At 38.5% G+C, this 8,338-nt stretch overlaps 1 non-coding gene across 1 annotated transcript; it reads right to left on the bottom strand.

The window, feature by feature from the left end:
- Positions 1 to 5,385: 5,385 nt before the first annotated feature.
- On the bottom strand, positions 5,386 to 5,468 carry trnal-uaa. The gene has a single exon. It is a non-coding gene; the product is annotated as a tRNA-Leu (tRNA).
- Positions 5,469 to 8,338: the final 2,870 nt, after the last annotated feature.

Genomic DNA, 8,338 nt, shown 5'->3' with positions numbered 1-8,338 from the left:
AGCTGTTTACTCCTTCTCAATGTTTTTATTGCATGATGAACCTTGCTTATTTCTCTATTACTAAATTTATTATAAAATATTTTAACCTCCATCATGATGCCTGATTGGTTCTGTATGAGAAAAGTCTTAAATCATGCAGTTTTTCTATAATCATGCCTGGGAGTGATTAGTGAAATTTGACTTAAAAGATGTGCTTTGATTTAAACATGCAACTTGAAAAGGAAAAAAAATGGAATAAAAAAAAAATCACTGATAGTTGAAGGAAATTGAAAGAAAGAAACCTTCACCTCCAGTCAGTTGTAGTGTTGCAGCTTCACAGCCTGATGTCAGCAGAGCTTTATATTTAGTGACTTCCTGTCTGAGATTACTTACCGTACTTTTTCTAGTATTTTTGTTGCAACAAACTATGAGGTGATTTTAATCAGACAGAAAATGAGCAACCCAATGTTGCCTGCATGCTGAGAAATGAACTGTGAAGCATAAATCTGATTGGGATGCCCTGCTGTGTAAAAGCACTCCTCCATTCCTGAGGCAGAGAGAACCAGCAGAGATGGGCTGAGGTGGAGGCAATTAGAGAAGTGGATGCTCACACAGGGGTGACCTGTGGGCTTTGCCACCGATCAAACCCAACAGCGGGTCGGTCGCACCCTTGGCCTCTTAGGCTTAGAGACAGGACAGCAGGAGCATAGGAATGCCTGCATGCAAATGTCCCCCAACAGATGGAAGGGATGTCCTTCCTGTCCTCATCCTGTAGGTGAGTGAGCGACTGTAGATGGATCTCAGAGGATCCAATTAGGCTTAGCCGGCTTCGAAGGAGCCCCAGAGATCCAGAATGATTCACTTTGTTCTACCAAACCCATCTGAGAGCACCATCATCGTGTCTATCACTTTTACTCCGTGTGTCTCTACTTTCAGGAGACTGGCAATGAAGACAGAAGCTATAGCCCTGGAAAGAAGACGTAGCACAAATCTAACAGCTTCAAAAACAAATTAAACTATTAATCACATAGAAATCTTCTAAACATTTGTTTGATTTTCATTTTTATAGGTAGATACTGTGTGACTTTATAGCTTAAATTAGGTTTGTATGCTTAATTTTAAAACTAAAACAAACAAAAAGCAAAGGGTATTATAATTAACTGGCTTTATTGTGTAATTTTATTTCTGCAGTCTGACACTTCAGGTAGCTGTCTGACTCGCAGCTTCTAGAGAAGCTTTAAATCTGTCAAAGTGTCATCAGTGACAGGTGGCTCATTAGTGAGCGAGGCGTGTTTTCTAGCAGAACGCACAAACATCAAACATGAACCTACAGAAATGTGTTTTAGCAGGTTACTCCACATGGAGCCGTGAATTCAGACTAAACTAATATCTACTCATATAGGTGACATCCTTAACACCATTAGTTCTACCATTCCACCTCCATTAGCAGTTTACTACTACTTTATAGTTTTATTAAAGTTAATTATGTTTTTCTGGTTTATCTAGAGTCCTTAAACTCAAATTATAATTAAATAGATTTATTAATAAAGTGATAAATTTAACCAATAGATCTGATGATGGAAGTTTCAGTGAGGTTTTAACGTTTCCTGTCAGGAAACACTCCCAAACCATCATCCAAACAGGTTTCTGAATAAAAAGTTAGGCTTAAAATCCAGATCCATGTCAGGAAATAAAGCATTTTGATGGAGCCAGAATTTTTTTCACTGCCAAAAAGGTTTAGGAGTTCTTTGCAATGAGGGAACTCTAAACTTATTTAAGAGGAAGCTTTGGCATACCTTTTAGTTAATATGTGTAATTTAAATTCACTTGAACTCCAATCTTGCTTTTTTTTTTCAAGTAATTATCCAAGCTTTAAAAAAAGGCAACTTAACTCCATTAATGCCTACTGTTGCAAATATGCAGCAAACAGTTTCAATGAGTTAAACAGCCAAGATGAAATGTTTATCCGCCCAAATCCCAGTTATTATAGAACAAGGGAGGAACTAGGAACCTTTGTTAAGCACTTGTTTCTGTTACAACTGTTTATCATGGACAGTTATTACTATTTCACAAATTTCCAATATATCTACATTTCTATTCCTTATTTTGTTTAATATTTAAAGTGACACTTTTATTTTGGTAACTATTTAATGTCAAAAAGCATAGGCACGTTTTAATTTACATATATTAAATTAAATCAGAATCAGAAATACTTTAATAATCCCAGAGGGAAATTACTTTTGTTACACGCTCCAGTTACAGTTTTATATGATATATACACACATCCAACTATACAATATAATAAAGATAAAAAATAAGAATAAAAAGAGATAAAAATATATACACATATAGCTCTTCTGTATATATATCTGTATGTATATCTATGCATTTGTAAAAACTAAATCCAAATAATGTGAAAATCCAAGTAAAGTGATACGTGGCGTGCAAAAATAGTCACCTGATTCAGCTGAATCTGTTGATGGAAGCATTATAGAGATTGATGACCACAGGTAGGAATGATTTCCTGTGACGCTCTGTGGTGCATCTGGGTAGGAGGAGTCTTCTGCTGAAGGACGTCATATGTGCTGTATGTAAACTTGTGACCAGCACTGATGTGGCTAAAGTTTCTCAGGTTTAATGCTAGTTTTTATGACTAAATATCTTTATCACTGAATATACTTAAAAGGCAAATAAGAATCTTTAGCAATAAAGACACTCTAATATAGATATAGAATACAACATGTAATGTAGAACAGTATTTCTAGATTAATATCAGAATCTATTATTCTCCCTTATTAATATCATTATTCCATTTTTCTGATGTTTTTCATTTTACTTTATTTACTTTTTGACTCAAACATGCTGCTGGCATTATACTAGCTAAATATATTGAAAGAAATTAAATAAAGATATTAAAGCTAAAAAGACCTTTTCACCTTATCTATATAGTTTACAGCATTTTATACGTTGTGCTCAGTATTTACCATATAAAATGCCTCAAACTGTCTCTAAAGTCAGATGCTGAGGTGTGGGCGGACTTGATCAGAGCGGGGAGCTGACGTCAGCCTGGCCTGACGTCTTCGGCATGCTGAAAGGCTGTGACGTCGGGCGATGAAACATGAGCTCCAATAGCAGATACTCTTCTAAAGATGCCTTCATCTTCAATTTAGCCTTGATGGCAGCAAGAAGGTGGTGATGAGAAGAGAAAAGCAATGAAGGGGAGCTTAAGGAAAGAGGTTTGCTTCAGAAACTGAGACAGATATTGATTTTGTCCTCTTTTTAAGCCTTTTCAAAGAACTTTTAAGCAACACAAAGCCTGGCATCAATCAGAAAAATAACGCCTTGACAGATCCACTTTCAACAAAGAAAATTTTGGGGATTCATCAAGTCAGAATATCTGATTTTTTTTAAATTAATAATAATAATTAAAAAAAGCAATATTATATGGATTTCTCTTCCAACCACTGAGAGACAAATGCCACTAATGGCCTTTATTTCTCAGCCTTTTAGTTTCTGTTGTTGCACCACAAACCGCACTGAGGACAGAAACAAGCAGACAGATTTAGCTCAGCAGGAGGCTAAAAGTTAGGTGTTAAAATCATCCTTATGTCTCACAATGACTGTTGTTTATGTCTGATGCTGCCAGTTTGTAGCCACGACATGATCTGTTAATATGCATCTAATTTCTTATTAGAAGGATGGTAGTCAGAGGCGCTCCTCGCATGTAAGCCACATCAGAACGCCTGGTAAGAATGCAGAAAAAGATTTAGAATTCAAGGGGCAGGATACTAGAGAGTTTTTCACTAAGCTCAGAAGAAAGCAGGCGACGCCTACCCGACATGTGGGGACCTGCTAGCACACACACATTAAACGATAGAAAAGTCATGCACGCCACAGCTGAAATCAATATACACTGAAAACATTTATTTGTTTCAACAGGCGGTTTGTTCTTAAAATTTCTTTATTCAAAAAATACATTCTCTAAAGAAAACAATGGATTTAAATATTGTTATATAACAGACTTGAGACTCAAAAGCCTTTTTAATTTTTTAACATCATATGAAATTAATCCTGTTAAAAAAGAGGTATTGCATGGCAAATAAATATGTAATAAAAAGGACAACAAGGACGGTTTCTTTAAGAGGAAATTAAACAGTTTGGCATTGGACTGGGTGATTAATTGATTAAATTTATCAATCAAATTTTCTGTTTACCAAAATTTTCATTACTTTTTTGTCCTGGACGTGTACAAATGCCACTAGCTGCAAACATTTAGTAAAAGGCTTGCATGCATTAAAATACATGCAAACTTGTTATTTACGTGGGGAGATCATCATCATAGAAGGTGCAATTCAGCAGACAGGGTATGCAAACCTTTATTTGCACCTGCCTTCATCAAAGTGCAAACATTTACTACGTGCAAAGCGATTCTAAGCGATTCTTCTAAAATTTGGGTACAAACTGACCATTAAAAATATCTGCAGTCATTGTTGCTACAAAGAAGGCATTAGTTAAATGACAGAGGATGACAGTTTCTGTGTGCATGTAAACATATTTAGAAAAGGTATCAGATACAGAGGCCTTCCAGCTGATATCAGCCAATCATGTGACACATGGGATCCTCCTCCTTGGATGCCAAAAAAAAAAAAAGTCGTACAAAATCAGCAGCCGTTGCAGTTTTCTCGATACTACATCGAAAATACAGCAAAAACAAGGTGATCTCATGCTCAGCATATGGAGGAAAGGAAGAAAGGACGGCATCTCATTTGATTGCTTCCCTAAAAACCCAGAAAGGCGAGTGAGATGAGTGGCTGCCATGTAGAGACAGAGCTAGCTACCAACTACAAGTAGTTTTTTATTTTATTTAGAAAGACTCCAAAGCTTTACTCCCCCCGACCAGGATAAAACGAAATAGATGTAGGAGTCTAAACTTGATTTCAACCTGGAGACACTCACACAGAGAAAAGTTGCGATTATGCATCCATCCATTTTCTGACATGCTTAATCCCAAGTGGGGTCGCAAGGGGTGCAGGCGCCTATCTCCAGGGTATGGGTATGGGCGGGGTACACCCTGGACAGGTCCCCAGTCCATCGCAGGGCAACACAGAGACAAACAGTACAAACAACCATTTACACACTCACTCACACCGAAGGAGAATTTAGAGAAGCCAATTAACCTAACAGTCATGTTTTTGGACGCATGCTCAGGGAGAACATGCAAACTCCATGTAGAAAGATCCCGGGCTGGGAATTAAACCCACAACCTTCCAGCAAGGCACAATGCTACTCACTGTGCCACTTAGCAGCAAAAGCTGCCTCAGTTTTAAACATTTTCATTGGGTGCCAAGTACTGGCTTTGTAGCCTAAACTTAGTTAAGCCAAGTACTGGGCTACCAAAGAACAAGTTACCAGAAGTGGGGTTCGAACCCACGTGAGCAAGTGCTCATTGGATCTTAAGTCCAACGCCTTAACCACTCGGCCATCCTGGTCTGCAATGAGCAGATATCCAATTTATGTAAAGTATACAACACGATCATATTCTTCAAAATGTTTCCATCAAAGGAAAACTAGCTTATTGCATGGATTCACTGACCCTCTGCAATCCCTCACACTAAGCATGCATCTAGTGACAGTGGAGAGGAAAAACTCCCTTTTAACAAAAGGAAATCTCCCGCAGAACCAGAATCAGTGTGAGTCAAGAACACAGAAGCAGATGAAGACATAAAACGAAATAAGTTCTTTGGCGTCCGGGCCCTGGCAGAAGACTTGGATGCTGTGAATCAACATACGCTTAGATGAGTAACCTAGAAAAGGGTTATAGAGTAGTCATTCCCCGGAATCCAGACACTGGTGGTGGAATAAGCCAGAGGATGACCAGGACTGAGAATAAGGGATGAGAAGGGTGAAGTTCGCTTACACATGGGAGAGAGAAGCTAAATGAAGGAGATCATGCAAGATGATTGGCTTGAGCTGAACCAGGGACAGTACAGGTGGTTCAGGTGAAGCTGATAAGAGTCTTTAAGGTTGAATTTATAATATTAAAATATGTTAGAATGGAAAATTCTCCATTTTTTTTTATTACAATTCTGTAGTAAACATCCTCCTGCCTCATCAAAATGCCCGCATGTGGTTTTGGCCAGCATAAAGCAAAGAAGACCCAATGGTCATATGACTCTACGAGGTCTATAGCTTTGAAATAATAAGCATTCTGGAAAAGCTAGGAGTTATACTAAATAAAAATACCAAGATAGTTACCAAAAAATAAATCTAGGCCTTTTCCTTAATTAACTACATGCAACTTCAAGAAGCAACAACTATTTTCATTGAAGGCAAAGCGAGGAGGTGAGGTAAATTGAGCTGACATGTTTAGTCATAGTTTGGCTCGTGTTCCTCCAGCCGACACTGATGAGTTTGTCTTATTTTGTTGAAACCTTCTGATAAAGTTGGGAAAGATGAGCTCTTGTGACATTGTGCTGACGTAGCAGCGGTGGGACATGTGGCCACATTGGATGTCCTTTGATTAAGTTTTTCCACAGAGAAATTGAATCAGGAACATCTTTGTCTCCGTCCCGTTCTGTCAGGGAGTCATGGCAACCTTGCTGTAACAGCATCGTGCGACAGACTGTGATTGAATGTGAAGAGAAAAAAAAAGTCGACCACTGATAGAAATGATATGGCCTTCTAACCTCAAGTTTTTCCTTGACTGTCAGCGAACTCTTGCTAATCATCATGCATCAGAGTGGTTTATAAGGCACACATACACACATCCGAGCCAGTAGACAGTAGATAGAGGACTGATAAGCATGCAAAGTGACAGATGTAAGATGGAACCATGGAGGAGCTCATTGACCTCTGCTCTGTTCAGGGCATTGTGCTCAGCAGCACAAATTACCCGTCCATCCATCCCATGCATCCTCACAGTAAAACGGGACTGACTGCGGATCCTGGAAATGTCTGCATAGATACAGTCTACTCATATTTAGAATTTTATTCTTTTTTCTTGCATGTTTACTGGAAAAATGATGACGAAGGAAATTGGAAAATTCTTAATGAAATTGAATAAAAGCCTGCAAATTGATGATATTTCCTTGAAGCAGGTATAAATATCCAGAAATAGATATTCAGAAGTATGCATCATTGTGTTCAGCGCACATAGATAAGACATTATCCCCCCAGACTACAATATAGTGGCATTTATACCCAATTTTTAAGAAAGCAAATACAGCTGCAGATCTTTTTGAGTTTGTCTACCAGCTTTGTAAATGTAAATTTCATAATCCATTCTCATGGATATATATTTCAATATAAATGTAAATCTGGACTTTATGCAGCAAACCAATTCATTGAATTTCTTGTACACTAGTATTGCCTTCCCAATGGAAGTACTGTTTGCTAGTCTAGTAAACTAGCCCCACCCGCCAGCGGCCAAAATAATTTTTTTCCTGCGAGTGGTCTAGCCTCGATCGATGCCCACGGCCCTAGAACTGGCGGGCCAATCACAACGCAGAGATGTGTTTTGAATTTTTGGATGCAAAGTGGGTGGGGTTTTGAGCGTGTGACGACAAAGCTGCACGACGCTGGAGAAAACACAGCAAGGAAGATGGCAACAAACATTGAACATTAGCATGCACTGCGGCAGCAGCAGCTTTCATGGTTGATTGAAAGTTAAAAGTTCTCTTTTCTGTTGTGGTAGATAGGTATAGTTTTGATCACGTGGTGTCAGCAGTAATTTATAAGATCACCTTTTTTGCTCACCTGATTAGTTTCAGTGATGGGGATGTCTACTTTTTGCTGACCGCTTTAAGCTTTGGATGTTTTTTTTTTTACTTGATTACAGCTCGAACTTATGGATTTGTTTTTTTCTTGTATGCTGCATTGCATGTTTTGAAGCTCAATGAAACAAAAGGATCTGAACTGAATCTTGGACTGAACTTTTGAGCGCGTCAACAAGGATTCCCCTAATCAGCCACTCGTTTTGACTGTCACCAACATCTGTTGTTCAATAAAAGTAAGTTTTAAGATCATTTGAGATGAGAATATTATACTTTAAAGCGTCACTATATGGTCCATTTATGAATTTAATGCATATTTTAAAAAACTGTTTCTGAACTTCAGAGGACCGTGGCAACCAGCGGAGCTCCAAGGCTAACGGAAGCCAGGGCTAACCGCGGCTCGTCTGCAGCGGCCCTCCCTTGGCATAATTGCATGTAGGACCGCTGGCTCTGATGGCGATTTTTGACTCAACTTTGGAATCAGTTTTGGAAGGATTAGACTTGGAGTTTTCGTTGAAACGTGAGCAGGAAGAGGCTGTATATTCATTCATTTTAAAGAAGGATGTATTCGCTGTTTTACCGACAGG

Source organism: Cyprinodon tularosa, unplaced genomic scaffold, assembly GCF_016077235.1.
Source record: "Cyprinodon tularosa strain WSP-4 unplaced genomic scaffold, ASM1607723v1 ctg449, whole genome shotgun sequence".
NCBI lineage: Eukaryota > Metazoa > Chordata > Actinopteri > Cyprinodontiformes > Cyprinodontidae > Cyprinodon > Cyprinodon tularosa.
This window is presented reverse-complemented; position numbering and strand designations above follow the sequence as displayed.